We start from the raw sequence: 16,911 nt of genomic DNA on the forward strand, positions 1-16,911 counted from the left end.
TTCTTGCTTGCATATATATATACCTGCCCCTGGAAATTTCCACTACTTGCATCCGACGAAGTAGGTATTCACCCACGAAAGCTCATGCTGCAAAACGTCTGTTAAGTCTATAAGGTGCCACAGGATTCTTTGCTGCTGTTACAGATCCAGACTAACACGGCTACCCCTCTGATACTAAGTCAGGGAAGAGTTCATAGCCCACCTCTTCGGGATGGATTTCAGGAGCTCTAGATGTAGATGGAGCTGGAGATAGAGGTGCAGAACAGGCTTGCGGTCTGGTGGAAGGGCTGCGAGGAGGTGTGGCAGCAGGAGCCGACCAAGGGTACCACTGAGGCCAAAGCATGGGGTAAGAGAAGTGAGGCCCTGCCAACGGGGGAACAAAGTAGGGAAACTGAGGCTGGTTCTTGTGAGGCACCATGCCTTGAGATATATATGGCACCGGTGGAGGAGGAGAATCAGGCGGGGAGAATGCTGCCTGCTGGTGCGTCGTTTTTGCTGTCAGTGAGGGCAGCCAGGTCGGGTGGCAAGAGCGGCTGTTCAAACGGTGAGTGCTGGGTCAAGGAGCGGAGAGTCAGGCTCAGGGGCCACGGAGATGTCATCTTGATGCAAAATTTGCTGCTACTCCATGGGCTATGGTCCTGCTGGGCACAAAGTGTGAGCGGAAGCCCCCAGTGACTTTTGTTTTGCTTTTGCAGGCGCCGCAGATCTTTTATAGGCACCCTGCCTCGGGTCCGCGTCTGCTGCAGGGGTGATGGGCAGGCTTGGTGGAACACGCTGCCGGTACCAGGTCTATCTTCAGTGCCAATGGGACCGGTGCCGAGGAAAGCTTCCTGCTGTAGGAAGTCAGGTCCCTGCTTTTGCACTCTACGTGAGCTGCGGCTGAGATGCTGGGGGGTCGGAGGTGCCTGCTTTTGGATTCTATGCATCTGATGAAGTGGACTGTAGCCCATGAAAGCTTATGCTCAAATAAATTTGTTAGTCTCTAAGGTGCCACAGGTACTCCTGTTCTTTTTGCTTTTGGCACTGTTAGCACCGAGGGTAAAGTTCTCGCAGGAGACCCTTTACCCTTTTTAAAGTCTCTGTGCTGAGACATTGGGGTTTCCTGCCTCTTCACTTGAGAGGGTGAAGCCGCGCTCCTGATCGGTTCCGACCTAGCAGGGGAGCGTGAGGGAGAGGGTTTACTTGTGCCCGTCTCCATATGCGGCTGCAGAGACTTCTCCATCAGGAGCATTTTTAGCCACAAGCCCCTGTCATGACAAGCCCTGGTTTTCAGGCTGATACAATGGAGACACTTGGCAGGGACATGTGTCTCTCCGAGGCACTTCACACACCATGAGTGTCTGCCAGACTGCGGCATAGGCTCCTTATAGGAGTCACATTTCTTAAAGCCCGGGGCACCCGGCATCATTGAACTATGATAGCCTGGGGAGAGAGAGTCTCAACAGGAGATGAATGTGAGAGAAAAAGTGTTGTGTTTTTTTTAAACTAACCAACTATTCTAAAGGAAGGGAGAGCACTGGGATATTTCTATGTAACTAATTCTCTTTCTTTTTACTTATTTCCTTCAGTGACCAGGGAAGAGGTTCAGCACTGTCCCAAGTCCCGTCTTCAGCCAAGGACGGTTAAGAAGGAAGTGAGAGGGGTGTGGGACACACATGCTCAGGCAGACCCTAATGATGCCGCGAGACAGCAGCTGAGTGTGTGTGTCCCGACCAGACACTGCTACTGAAAATCTCCGATCAATGGTGCCGGGATGCACCGTTACCTGCAGTGAAGCACCCACAGGAACAGCAATCAAAGAAGAACTCACGTTTTGTGTAGCATGTACTCACTGCCCCTTTTGTAGCTGTTCCTTTTCACGCTCACCCCTTCCTTGTTGTAACACTTTGTCCTGCCTTTGGGAGTTTTAAAGTATTTGTATAGTGTAAAATATCAATGAAATGCCGGGGAACCCCCAGGGCTGCCCAGAGGGGGAGGGGAGTGAGTGGGGCAATTTGCCCCAGGCCCTGCAGGGGCCCCCATGAGAATATAGTATTCTATAGTATTGCAACTTTTTTTTAATGAAAGGGGCCCCCGAAATTGCTTTGCCCCAGGCCCCCTGAATCCTCTGGGCAGCACTGCGTAGCCCTCAGCCTCGCCCTGCTCCCCTGCCTCCACAGGCCTTTCCAGGGCTCCAAGGCCTCCCTTGCACCCCTCCCTCCATGTCTCCCACTCCCTGCCCCCCCTTTCCATGGCCTGCGCTTCTTTCACTCCACCCTTTCTTCCCACGGGCTCCCTTTCTCCTAAATCCTTTCCTGCCTGGCGGCCAGTCGGGTGTTGCTCCAAAGCGTTTGGTCTCTTCAAGGGCAGACTGGCTGAGCCTGCCTGCCTCCGTCCTCACTCCCTGCTGACCCCGGGGGTGCGGGCGGCTGGAGGCAAGCGCAGGGCTTGTGGCAAGGCTCTCGCCCACCCGCTAGCGGTGTCCCCCGAGGGCTCTGGGAGAGCCGCAGCCTTGGGGCCGCTAGGCGCTGCTTACACGTTCGGAGGAGACGCTGCGGCTGGTGGAAAAATCCCTGCAGCTGACAAGGCGTGTGCGCCAGCGGGAGTGCCCGGCGGAGGAGGCGGGGTGCCCAAGCGGTTCTGGGAAGCGCGAGCAAGACGGGGCGAAGGAAAGGGGGAGCGGCGGAGGGAGGCGAGGGTACCCGATGGGGCCGGCAGCGCGGTCTAGCTGAGCGGTGTGGGCCGACGTCAGGCCCAGCTGCAGCGTCGGACTCCTCCTCCCCCTTGCTGGGGGGCCGCGGCCGGGCCCGGCCGGGGGCAGGGCTCGGACAGAGGCGGACCCCTGCGGCGCACGGGGGTAAGTGACACGCGGGGAGGGGCGGCCCGCGCAGGGCTGTGCCTGTCCCGGCCGCTCGCGGCAGCCGCGTTGACCCCCCGGGGGCTTCCCCTTGGCGTGCGGCCCCCTGGCCTCCCACTGCTCTGCTTCGTCTGGCGCCACGGCCCGCAGGCGCTGCCCGCTCCCCAGAGCCGCGCCTCTGCCGGGCTCGGCGCGCAGGCTGCGGGCGGCGCCCCCCCGCCGTGCGGAAGAGACGGGGAAGGGGCCGAGCGGGAGCCGAGGCGCTGCACTGGGCAGGGCGCTGCCCGGCGGGTAGGTGTCGCGCTGCCCCGCCCCGGGCCCAGCGACGCTTCCTCTCAGCCGGGGCGGAACGTGGCGGGGGAGGAGGGAGCCGCTGGCCGGCCGGGCATGGGGCCCCGCCTCTGGCCGGTGTGTGCAGCCCCGCAGCTGCGGGCCGGCGGGCGAGCGGGCTCAGCGGAGCGCCCAGTGGCTACCTGACCCCTAACCGCACGGCACCCGCGCGATGTGACACGGCCCGACCGGGCGCTGCTCACTTTGGCTGGAGACAGCCTCGCTACAGGCTCCCTGGAGCCCGCCCAGGCGCTGGGGTTTAAGTAAGTCATTGGTTTCTAGCCTTGCTGACTGAAGGCACCGTTCCCAGGAGCCTGAGGGCTAAACCCAGGGTGCACATTTATGTCTTTTAAAAATAGACGAGTAAATGCCCACCTACTGCGCCTCTGTAACTGAATCTGCCTGCCCACATGAATACCCAGAGTGTGGGGGTATTGAGTTAATGACATTTTGCAAGTGGTCAGCTTTGCTCTGGCGAGCAGTTGCAAGGACAACCTGGCCATGGGCCTCTCCTGCCCCGCACACTCCTGTCCTGAGCACTCAGATGAGAAAATTAAACTGTAAACATTTCATTGGCTAGAGCTGGATCAATACATCTACTCTGCAGCTCAACTGGAACGTAGCTCTTTGTGCAGGCTCTGCAACTGGAGTATGGAGGGAGGGGGAAGTGCAGCTGTGCTGATCACACTTGCATGTTAAAGTGTCAGTTTACAATACATTTCACCTCTTTCTGCACTTTAAGATCCCACATCCAATTAACATAATAGCAAGCAATGTCTTTGTCACTAGACTTGAAACATGAAAATCTTTTATGAGTGGTGGTAACTGGTTTCTGCATTATGGTCTTATGAGTCACAGGTTCCTAACACTGACTTATTTAGAGATCAGCTTGTACTGCTGATTCAGTGTTTAGTTTTCAAATGATTCTCTCTTTGGATGGCATGCATGTCTGATGTTAAAACGTGCCCTGTTAAAAATGTGCCTAGTGTGGGATATGATGTGCCTGACATGCCCTTGGGAAGCAAAATTCCTATTTCAGTAAAACTAGGATTTCACCCGTGTTTCAAAAGTGACAGGTTCTGATTCTGATAACAACATGTCTTCTGATGGTGTCACCTGTTCTTGACCGTACAGCTGGCTGATGTGTCTGCGTTAGGTCACTAGATGAAGAGGTAAGAGGTGTCTTCTGTTGCTTGTGTCCCTCTCAGTTGTGGGTATTACTGTTTGCTGGGTTGTGGCATCGCCATGGATTAGAACTGTTCTTGCCACCATGCCCGTTCCTGGGCTGCAGGCTACACTGGGCTGGTCAGGCAAAGTTAGAGGTGGGATTTTGACTGAGGCAGAAATTTTGTGAAAGTGACTTAGTTGTGTGATTGGTTCTCTCATCTATTTTGTTAGACTGTAGATGTCAGACTGGAGTGAATTGCAGTTCCTACAATGCTGCAGCTGCACATTTGTCGTCTTACAAACAGAATCTTGTCACTTGCTAGTTCTTTAGGGATCCCATATCTTGCAAACACAGCTCTTAGTTTGGAAATCAGTGCAGTAACCATATGCCTCTGGCATACAAAAGACTTGTGGATACACTGATAAATAATCTACTAGGAGCAAATATAAATATCTACAGCTATCTTGTGCCAAGATAGATCATCAGCATTTTGGTGAGCTTGGTTCTTTCTAATTGCTTTTACTCTTTCCGGACACTGTCAGTATTCTTCTCCAAGTTGGTTTGTATCTTGAAACATGTTTGATCAATATGCAGTATTTCTAAATTGTGTTTTGTCCCCCACACTTGAATATCCAGATATAATTTATGTGGACACTTATACATGTATTGCCTCATGTCTCTAAGAATGACTGTCCAGTCTCCTGCCAATGATAATCTCTGTCCTGAGGAAGTGTGTCTTTCAGCTGAATCAATGGTGGCATGAGTTGGAGCTCTAGTGTAGACAGGCACTATCTGGAAGCAAGTCTACTCAAAATGTTGGTTAAAACAGGTCAACCACGAGAGTCTTCTGTATCTATGGTCTCCCCCAGCTGCCACTGATCCAGATGAACTGGTGCGAATATTTTTCTAAGTTTTGGTAGCCTAGCTGAGGCCATGTTATAGGCTAATCCTTTAGATCAAACCCTGCTTATGGGCATCTCCTCTTCCAGCCTCCTGCTCCACGTTCCACAGCTTCTCTATTGCAACCATAGGACATATGAAGAAAAAAATGGCTTAATGCAAGAGGTGCAGCTGTTTGTTTCTGTACTCTTGTTTTGTTTTTAAATCCATGCTGTTTATTTGCTTTCTGTGCCTGTGGGATTCTACGTGTGTTACAGAATCTCCCCTGTTGCTTACTCTAAATTTTCCAGGTCATTTTAGTTTGGTTTTGTCTTGTGTATTTTTTTTTAAATGCTAGAAGTCTAATTAGTAAGATGGGTGAACTAGAGTGCCTGGCATTAAATGAGGATATTCATATAATAGGCATCGCAGAAATATGGTGGAATGAGGATAATCAATGAGACACAGTATTACCAGGATACAAAATGTGTAGAATTACAGAGTAGGTTGCGTGGGTGGGGGAGTGGCACTATATGTAAAAGAAAAATCTTAAATGAATCAACGTGCACCCTAGAATCTCTATGGAGAGAAATTTCAACCTTGAAAAATAAGAGTATAGTAGTAGGAATATACTACCGACCACCTAAACAGTATGGTGATTGTGAAATGTACAGAGAAATTATAGAGGCTACAAAGGTGAAAAATGCAATAATAATGGGGGATTTCAACTATCCCCATATTGACTGTGTATCTGTCACATCAGGAGGGGATGCAGAGATGAAATTTCTAGACACCATGAATGACAGCTCCTTGGAGCAGCTAGTTCTGGAACCCACAGAGAGAGGGGCAATTCTTGATTTAGTCATAAGTGGAGCACAGGATCTGGTCCAAGAAGTGAATATAGCTGAACTGCTCAATAATAGATACAACAATGTAATTAAATTTAATATAATTGTAGGAGGGAAAATACCAAGGAAACCCACCACAGTAGCATTTAACTTCAAAAAGGGGAACTACACAAAAATGAGGAATCTAGTTTCACCCATGAAAGCTCATGCTCTAAAACGTCTGTTAGTCTATAAGGTGCCACAAGACTCTTTGCTGCTAGTTACCTAAAAATTAAAAGGAATAGTGACAAGAGTGAAATGGCTGCAAGCTGAATGGTGATTATTTGAAAACACCATAATAGAAGCTCAAACTAAATGAATATCCCAAAGAAGAAGAAAAAAAGAATTATAGACAATAAGAGGAACAAAAATAATGCCATCATGGCTAACCAGCAGAGTAAATGAGGCAGTTAGAGGCAAAAAGACATCTTTTAAAAATGGGAAGTCAAATCCTAGTGAGGAAAATAGAAAGGAGCATAAAGTCAAGTTTAAAAGTATAATAAAACAAGCCATGAAAGACTTTGGTGAGCAGCTAGCTAAAGACACTAATCTTAACAGCAAAAAAGCCTTTAAGTACATCAGAAGTAGGAAACCTGTTAAGCCAGGGGTGGGCAAACTATGGGCCAGATCTGGCCTGCCAGCCATTTTAAGCTGGCCCTCAAGGTCCCGCTGGGGAGCGGGGTCTAGAGCTTGCCCCGCTCCTGTGATCTATTGGTCCAGCCGGGGAACAGGGTTGGGGGCCGCTCCACATGGCTCCCGGAAGCAGCTGTATGGCCCCGCTTTGGCGCTCCAACTGGGGCACAGGGTTGGGGGCTGCTCCATATGGCTCCTGGAAGCTGTGGCATGCCCCCCCTCCAGCACTCCAGCTGGGGAGCAGGGGTAGGGGGCCACTCCACGTGGCTCCCGGAAGCCGCAGCATGGCCCCCCTCCGGTGCTCCAATGGGAGCTGCAGAGGTGGTGCCTGTGGGTGGGTCAGCATGCAGAGCCGCCTGGCCATGCCTCCATGTAGGAACCAGAGAAGAGACATGCTGCTGCTTCTGGGAGCCGCTTGAAGTAAGCACCATCCACAGCCTGTACCCCTGAGCCTCTCTCCAAACCCCAAACCCCTGCCCCAGCCCTAATCCCCCCCTCCCGCCCTCCAAACCCCTCAATCCCAACCTGGAGCACCCCAAAGTCCTCATCCCCAACCCAACCCAGAGCCCACCCCCCCAACCAAAGCCCTCACCCCCTCCCACACCCCAACCCCAATTTTCTGAGCATTCGTGGCACACCATACAATTTCTATTCCCAGGTGTGGCCCTCGGGCCAAAAAGTTTGCCCACCCCTTTGTTAAACAGTCAGTGGGACCAATGGACCATTGAGGTGCTAAAGGAGCACTCGAGGAAGACAAGGCAATTGCAGAGAAACATTAATTCTTTGCATTGGTCTTTACTGCAGAGGATATGAGAGAGATCCCCACACCCAAGACATTCCTTTTAGGTGACAGATCTGAGGAACTGAAGCATCAGTAGAAGAGGTTTTGGAACAAATTGTTAACATAACAGAAGTAAGTAACCAGGACCAGATAATATTCACTCGAGTTCTGAAAGAACTCAAATATGAAATTGTGGAATTACTAACTGTGGTAATTAGTAATGTAACCTATCAGATATATCAGCCTCTGTACCAGATGACTGGAGGGTAGCTAATGTAATACTGATTTTAAAAAAAAAGGCTCTAGAGGTGATCCTGGCAATTACAGGTTGGTAAGTCTAACTTTAGTTCCAGGTAAATTGGTTGAAATGATAGTAAAGAACAGAATTATCAGACACAGATAAACATGATATCTTGAGGAAGAGTCAATATGTTTTTTGTAAAGGGAAATCATGCCTCACCAGTCTATTAGAATTCTTTGAAGGGGTCAACAAACATGTGGACAAGGGTGATCCAGTGGATATAGTATACTTGGGCTTTCAGAAAGCCTTTCAAGTGGACCCCGCCAAAGGCTCTTAAGCAAAATAAGCAGTCTTGGGATAAGGGGGAAGGTCCTCTCATGGATCAGTGACTGATTTAAAAATAGGAACAATGGAGGGAGGTAAATAGCGGGGTCCCCCACAGGGACCTGTACTGAGACCTGTGTTGTTCAACATACAGTAACTCCTCACTTAACGTTGTCCCAGTTAATGTTCTTTCGTTGTTACATTGCTGATCAATTAGAGAACATGCTCGTTTAAAATTGCGCAATGCTCCCTTATAATGTTGTTTGGCAGCCGCCTGCTTTATCCACTGCTTGCAGAAAGAGCAGCCCATTGCAGCTAGCAGGTGGGGGCTTAGAACCAGGGTGGACCAGCTGCCCCCTGGCAGCCCCCCTATCAGCTCCCCTAAAGTCCCAGTGCGGCAGCTACCCAGCAGGCTATCAGTTGCCGGCAGTTCAGCTGTCCCTCCCCCCACTGCCAGGTGCTGCTCCTGCCCTCTGCTTTGGAGTTGCTCCTGGGAGCCTCCTGCTTGCTGTGCTGGGGGGGGAAGGGGGAGAAGAGGGGGGCTAATGTCAGGGTGTCCCCATCCCCCTGCTCCTGCCCCCCGCTTTCCTCATTTCTATAGAGCAGGGGGAGAACATGACAGGGCTCAGGACGGAGGGAGCTTGCTGGCAGCAGCTGCCGTCTCAACTTGCTGATCTACTTAAAAAGGCAATGCACTTAGAGTGCGGTCAGCGTACTTAAAGGGGAATGCGCATCTCTCTTACATACACACAGTGTGTGTCTCTGTCTCTGTCTGCCATGCTGTCTCCCCTCCCTCCATTCGTGCTGCCTTGTAAAGTATGAGGCTACATTAACATCACTGTGTTAACCTTGAGGGCTCAGTGGAGTTCTAATTCATTATTTAGCAGTAAGGCATTCCCTGGGAAATATCCCACCCTCTTCCACCCTCTGACTTCACCACCTCAACCAAGCTTCACAATCATCATTGCTGTGTATAGTATTAAATTGTTTCTTTAAAACTTATACTCTGTGTGTGTGTGTATATATATATATATATAGAGAGAGAGAGAGAGAGTCTTTTATCTGGTGAAAAAAATTCCCTGAAACCTAAACTACCCCCACCCCCCCATTTACATTAATTCTTATGGGGAAATTGGATTAGCTTAACATCATTTCTCTTAAAGTCGCATTTTTCAGGAACATAACTACAACGTTAAGCGAGGAGTTACTGTATTCATAAATGATCTGGAAAAATGGGTAAACAGTGAGGTAGCAAAATTTGCAGATGATACAAAATTACTCAGGGTAGGTAAGTCCAAAGCTGTCTGGGAAGAGTTACAAAAGGATCTCACTAAATTGGGTGAATGGCAACAAAATTGCAGATGAAACTCAATGTTGATAAGTGCAGAGTAATGCACATGGGAAAACATCCCAACTATACATAAAAACGGATGGAGTCTAAATTAGCTGTTACCATTCAAGAAAGAGACCTTGGAATCATTGTGGATAGTTCTTTGAAAACATCTGTTCAATGTACAACAGCTTTGAAAAATAGCTAACAGTGTTAGGAACCATTAGGAATAGGGTGACCAGATGTCCTGATTTTATAGGGACAGTCCAGATATTTGGGGCTTTGTCTTACATAGGTGCCTATTACCCCCCACTCTCTGTTCCAATTTTTCACACTTGCTATCTGGTCACCCTAATTGAGAAGGGATAGAAAAGATCATAATGCCACTATATAAATCCATGGTACACTCACACCTTGAATAATGCATGCAGTTCTGGCTGCCCCCATCTCAAAAAAGATATATTAGAATTGGAAAAAGGAACAGAGAAGGACAACAAAAATTATTAGGAGTATCGAACAGCTTCCATATGAGGAGAGAGTAAAAAGACTCTGTTCAACTTAGAGAAGAGATGACAAGATGGAGGTCTATAAAATCATGAATGACGTGGAGAAAGTGAATAGGGAAGTTTTATTTACATCTTCACATAACACAAGGACTAGGGGTGACCTGATGAAATTAATAGGCAACAGGTTTTAAACAAACATAAGGAAGTATTTCTTCATGTGATGCATAGTCAACCTGTGGAACTTTTTGCCAGGGGATGTGAAGGTCAAAAGTATAACTCATAGAATATTAGGGTTGGAAGAGACCTTAAAAGGTCATCTAGTCCAATCCCTGGCTCAAAGCAAGACCAACACCAACTAAATCATCCCAGCCAAGGCTTTGTCAAGCCATGCCTTAAAAACCTCTAAGGATGGAGATTCCACCACCTCCCTAGGTAACCCATTCCAGTGCTTCACCACCGTCCTCGTGAAATAACTTGGTAAAAAAAAGAACTAGTTAAGTTAATGGAGGATAGGTCCATCAATGGCTATTAACCAAGGTGGTCAAGGATGCTAGCCTGTGCTCTGGGTGTCCCTAAACTTTTGACTTCCTGAAGCTGGAACTAGATGATGGGATGGATCACTCAGTAATTGCCCTGTTCTGTTCATTCCTTTTGAAGCACCTGGCACTGGCCACTGTTGCAAGACAAGGTACTGAGCTAGATGGGTAATTGGTCTGACCCAGTATGGCCATTCTGATGTTCTTATGTATGTATTATGCTGCTATAAGTAAATGTGCAGAGTAGAAATACCCTGAGACAGAGACAAAGAGACATTAGGTTGCAGGGATGACTGTGATAGGGAACCCAGGAAGTGGTAGTAAGAGACAGGATAGGGAGAAGCTGAAGAAAACTGAGGCAGAAGAACCTGCCCACTGGAGAACACTCCCCTCCAGAGCCTAAATGGAATCCAAGATTCCTGAGTTTCAACATTTCTCTACTGTCAGCAAATACCTATGAAACCCATTTGCAAAGTGGGCGTCTCATGCCCTTTTTCTTCTTGTCCACCTAGAGCAGTGGTTCTCAACCAGGAGTCTGGTGCTTTCTTGGGGGCCACAAGCAGGTTCCGGGGAGGGGGGGTCCACCAAGCATGGCTGGCATTAGACTCACTAGGGCCCAGGCAGAAAGCTGAAGCCCTGCTGCATGGGACTGCAGCCCGGGCCCCTGAATCCCACTACCTGGGGTTGAAGTTGAAGCCTCAGCAATTTAGCTTCGCGGTGCCCTCTGTGGTGTGGGGCTCCAGGCAATTGCCCTCCTTGCTACCCCCTAACGCTGGCCTTGGCTTTTATATGCAGAAAAACAGTTGTTGTGGCATAGCTGGGCTGTGGAGTTTTTATAGCATGTTGGGGCCAGCGCGGGGGTGGGGGGGAGCGCTCAGAAAGAAAAAGGTTGAGAACCCCTGACCTAGAGGACAACTTACTACTGCTATCAGTTACTGTATTAGCTCAAGTGGCAGATGTCTATGTGGTGGATCTAAATGTTCCAACCCTGCTGATGAATAATGTGGGTGTCAGTATGGTTCCACATGGTGAAATTTTGGTTTATTTAATTTGCTTTTAAAAATACCTAGGAAATTACACACACAAAACTGCATTAAAAGAACATTAAGGTTACAAATCAAGCACTCAACATTAGGAAATGCCAGAATGGAACTTTTAATTCAGCCCTCTTGTGTGTATGGATTATAATACAGTATTTATTTACATGATCATATTCAATTTCTACATATATAATTTAGTGCACAGGATAGTCTTGCTCTGGGGATGAATTGTGGTTGTGTAATGAATGAGGCTCTTGTCCGTAGGCTCCACATCTCATTTGTTGCAGAAGTTGGAAAGTGTGAAGTGAAGGAGGCAGAGAATTGCCGGAAGAGAAGAGGCTGTCTTAGGGTTAAAACAGTTGAATGCTGCTCTGTAGAACTAGATTCTATCCCTGCCTCTACCACAGAATTCCTATGTGATGCTAGTCAAGCCACTTCAGCCAGACTTTTCATAGGCAGTCACTAACTGTGTGTTCCTTGGGTGCTTAAATAGAGAAGGTGGGTGAGGTAATATCTTTGATTAGACCAGTAGTTCTCAAACATTTTACTGGTGACCCCTTTCACATAGCAAGCCTCTGAGTGCAACCCCCCCTTATAAATTAAAAACACTTGTTTATATATTTAACACCATTATAAATGCTGGATGCAAAGCAGAGTTTGAGGTGGAGGCTGACCGCTCACGACCACCCCCCATGTAATAACCTCGTAACCCCCTGAGGGGTCCCAACCCCCAGTTTAAGAACCCCTGTATTAGACCAACATCTGTGTGGGGGAGAGACAAGCTTTTGAGCTACACAGATTCACAGACCTTGAGGTCTGATTTGCAGAAGTGCTGAGCACTCACAACTGCAACTGAATCAATGGGCACTGTGCTCTCAACATATAAAGTACTACACAGTGTCAGGTACTCTTGAGTGCAATAGAAAGGCCCATGAGGAAATTATTAATTCTGTCTTCAGGGCAGGCTTTGAATAATGGAGGCCTGGAGCCAATTTTAACAATGAGGCTAAAACAAAGTATTGAATAGCTGCTAATTCAGTGATCACTGTTCAATGAAACATTAGGATCACCTCGGTTTTCAGGTCCATGTTTTCTCTCCCAGGTCCTCCTCATTTCTAGTTCTCAGTAGTTTATGATCAAGTATGTTCAGTAGAAAAAAAACATAAGATAAATACATGGAGCTTTTTAAAGGAGGACTAGAAAAATCTTTTGCATGGATCATATTTGCCCTGTGTGATTCCAGTGTGGTTCAGCCAAAATCACAAGTTATAAAAATGCCAGACTTTTCTGAGCGCTAGAACATGCTGCACCTTTTGGAATGATTTATTACATTTCAACAGCTGCAACTTTGCAGAGGACAAGATAGAACTAGCAAAAAGATGAATGAACTCATGGAAGGCATGACTAGTGAGAATGAATTCTCATCCTCATATCACTTGTTATTTATGTATCAGAGGCCTGGTCTACAGTACAAGTTTATTTCGAATTTAGCAGCGTTAAACCGAATTAACGCTGCACCCGTCCACACAACAAAGCCCTTTATTTCGATATAAAGGGCTCATAATATCAATATCTGTACTCCTCCCCGATGAGGGGAGTAGCGCTGAAATCGGTTTTGCCATTTCAAATTAGGGTTAGTGTGGCCGCAATTCAATGGTATTGGCCTCCGGGACCTATCCCACAGTGCACCATTGTGACTGCTCTGGACAGCAATCTGAACTTGGATGCACTGGCTAGGTAGACAGGAAAAGCCCCGCGAACTTTTGAATTTTATTTCCTGTTTGCCCAGCGTGGAGCGCTGATCAGCACAGGTGACCATGCAGTCCCAGAATCAAAAAAGAGCTCTAGCATGGACCGTACGGGAGATACTGAATCTGATTTCTGTATGGGGAGATGAATCTGTTCTATCAGAACTCTGTTCCAATAGACGAAATGCCAAAACATTTGAAAAAAATCTCCAAGGCTATGATGGACAGAGGCCACAACAGAGACTCAACACAGTGCTGAAACTTAAGGAGCTGAGACAAGCATACCAGAAAGCCAAAGAATGAAATGGATGCTTATGGAGGGAGGGGTGACTGACGATTGTAGCTATCCCACAGTTCCCGCATTCTCCGAAAACCATTTGAATTCTTGGCTGAGTTCCCAAAGCCTGAAGGGTCAAAAACATTGTCGTGGGTGGTTCAGGGTATATGTCGTCGCCCTCCCCCCCTCTGTGAAACCAAAGGGAAAAAAATCGTTTCTTGCCTTTTTTCAATGTCACCGTATGTCTACTGGATGCTGCTGGCAGACGCGGTGCTGCAGCGCTACACAGCAGCATCCCCTTCCTTTCCCTTGCCTTGCGGACGGCAGACGGTGCAGTATGACTGATATCCGTCATCGTCATCCTGTGAGTGCTCTTGGCTGGCCTCGGTGAGGTCGGCTGGGGGCGCATGGACAAAAATGGGAATGACTCCCAGGTCATTCTCTTCAAGCTTTGTCTAATGGAGATTCAGTCCTTCCTGGAATATCATAGCAGCTGGAGGCTGCCCTCCCTCCCCCTTTGATCTCTGCTTGCAGAGGCAATAAAGTCAGTGTTGTTTCTTATTCATGCATTCTTTATTACTTCATCACACAAATGGGGGAATAACTGCCACAGTAACCCAGGAGGGGTGGGCGAGGAGGGAAGCAACGGATGGCATTGTTGTAGGGGCGCCCCCTAGAATGGCATCATTTCTGCAGGATGTCTGGGGCTCTGACCCAGAGCGGCCATTTGCCTCTCTGGTTCTTTAGTAGGCTTGCCTGATATTCTAGGCAGGACTGACTCTCCCTTTAGACAAAACTTAAAGAAGAGAATGACCTGGGGAGTCATTCCCATTTTTGTCCATGCGACCCTGGCCGACCTCACCGAGGCTGGCCAGGAGCACCCATGACGGCAGCAAACGGTACAGTAGAGCTGGTAACTGTCTTTGCTAACTTGCAAAAGTCAAGGGGATGCTGCTGTGTAGCGCTGCAGTACCGCGTCTGTTAGCAACATCCAGTAGACATATGGTGGCGGTGAAAAAAAGCTGAACGGGCTCTATGGTTGCCGTGCTATGGTGTCTGGCCGGGCAATCCAGGGAAAAGGGTGCAAAATGATTGTCTGCCGTTGCTTTCACGGAGGGAGGATTGAGTGACAACATTTACCCAGAATCACCCGTGACACTATTTTTGCCCCATCATACATTGGGATCTCAACCCAGAATTCCAATGGGCAGGGGAGACTGTGGGAACTATGGGATAGCTATGGGATAGCTACCCACCGAGCAACGCTCCGGAAATCGACGCTAGCCTTGGTACATGGATGCACATCGCTGAATTAATGTGCTTAGTGTGGCCGCGTGCACTCGACTTTATACAATCTGTTTCCAAAAACCGGTTTCTGTAAAATCAGAATAATCCCATAGTGTAGACATACCCAGAAAAGATGACTCGTCAAGTATGGAGCATCACATCTTGCTTTGCAGCTTTGGGTGGACCTACAGATCATTTTCCTACCTATCTTCACTTAACATTTGCACCACTGTTCTGTCATTATGCATATGAAAAAGCAAAACTATTGGGGGAGGGTTAGTGAGAAAGTTCTTTGAGATACTCTCTAAACTTAACGTCATCATTTTCCATATAAAGTTTGTGTGATTTTTGGGTTCCCTTCAGCCTCCTACTGGAGAAATGGAGTCCAGCTGCTTCTTCCATACATTCCTACAGTCGCTTTTAATTGGTTTATATTTTCAAGGCTAGTGCCACAAGGCAATCAGCTAGAAACCTACTTTTAAAAAAACCCCTCAGGTTAAGATTCTCCTTTATCATGATAAGTGTCCCACATCCGTGAGACCCAAAGGCTGGCCCTACAGAGCACATTTTAGGTATTCTGGTATTAACAGACTTTATGTATTGGAGTTCACATAGTGCTTGCCTTCAATAGGAAATTAGGAAGTGTTAGGACATGACCTTGAGGAGCTGCATTAACTAACATGGTGCTAAATGTGTCTTTGCAGTAAGTGTAGACATAGACTAGTTGTGTTTAACATTGTGTCAGATAATTGTGGGTAAACCTACTAGTACTAGGGTTTACCCATGATCAGCTGGCATGCTGTTAAACATTACTTGTCCCAATCTACACTGGCTGCAAAGCCATGTTTTAACACAGTGTTATTTAACATGACTCCTCCAGGTCATGCCTAACCTGAGAGCTGCCCTAACTTGTGCTTCTATTACAATGGCCTCCTATCGGTCACTGTGAGCACGTGGGGTCTTGCAGAGGCTATGCAACAGCCCTTTGTGCTTGGGGATATTCCATGAGGGAGAGTTTACTCTGGGCCTATGACTCCTTTGTGTCAGCCTCATTAGCACATGTGGGCATAGTGCAACATTGAATTTGTCCTCTTCTATTTAGCCATACAACAGATAGAGCAGGCCTAGTGGCAATACAAGCTTTCCAATGTGCCTCAAACCATCATCTCTAAGAATGAGAGTTTAGTTTTATTATACTTGTTGAGACAGCTGTAGCTGAGACCACCCAAGTCGTATCATTATAACCTGTTGCAATATGGTGGTGGGTTATTTTCTTGTGAGTCACTCTATTGCTAGGTGCCATAAGAGCTATTATTCTGTTGGATTTACCTGAAGAAATAAGGGGATTGGAGCCTCTCTTTGAGGTAGAGGGAACTAGGAACAAGCAAAAGAAGAAAAAAGCTTTTCTTTGCTTAAGATGGAGCTTTATGTTTTGTTGTTGTTTAAGTTAACACTAAATGCAGGAAAGGGAGTATCCAGTGAAGGTGTATTTTACTTGGAGCAGCCCTCTTTTCAGCTGTTTGTAGCTTTGCTTGTTACATGTTTTTATAAGGCACCTAGGGTTCTCTAAGTTTGTTGCTTTTGTGCCATTATCAATGACTAATCTTAATGATTTTACATATTCCCAGGAAAAGATGAAGGTAAAGTTCCCAGTTGCACAAATCAACTTAACAAGACTTAAAGAAACTATTTAAAATATCTTATAATAAACATATTCCCAAACAAACAAAAAGTATTAAACTATTAAAATTTTCAAACAATTATCTTCTTATTACTGAAATTCCTGGGTTTCTAATAATGGTTTATCTGTCTACAAAGTTCTTGTAAATTTTTTTACCTCCTACTGTTCTGTACTTGCAGCATTAACTCAGGATAAAAAAGTTTATTTTTGCTTGTTAATTTCATTAGGTTTTTTTTTTAATGGAATTGAAATCTTTGGTATGTGTTGGGAGGCAGAGGGAAAGATACGCTATGACACTCTTAAACTCTAGAGGGCTGGGGAAGCCAGGGAACAGGGAGTTCTAGATCACACTGGGTGGTAGGGAGCAGGGAACTCTCCAGAGCTTACAAACTCAGCATGGTTCCTACCTACCTAACCTCTGCATGCC

At 47.3% G+C, this 16,911-nt stretch overlaps 1 protein-coding gene across 3 annotated transcripts in view; it reads left to right on the top strand.

Moving 5' to 3' along the window:
* The first annotated feature begins 2,710 nt into the window (after positions 1–2,710).
* Positions 2,711–16,911, top strand: part of PPP2R3A (protein phosphatase 2 regulatory subunit B''alpha) — a 142,591-nt gene continuing 128,390 nt past the window's right edge. The window contains exon 1 of one of the 3 annotated variants that reach the window (XM_045031142.1): positions 2,711–2,836. The gene's annotated coding sequence lies outside the window, so the exon portion shown is untranslated. Of the gene's footprint in view, positions 2,837–3,010; positions 3,128–16,911 lie in introns of those variants that run through there. The other 2 variants (XM_045031143.1, XM_045031141.1) reach the window with 2 other exon arrangements.

The sequence above is a fragment of the Mauremys mutica genome, chromosome 9 (assembly GCF_020497125.1).
Source record: "Mauremys mutica isolate MM-2020 ecotype Southern chromosome 9, ASM2049712v1, whole genome shotgun sequence".
Taxonomy (NCBI): Eukaryota; Metazoa; Chordata; order Testudines; family Geoemydidae; genus Mauremys; species Mauremys mutica.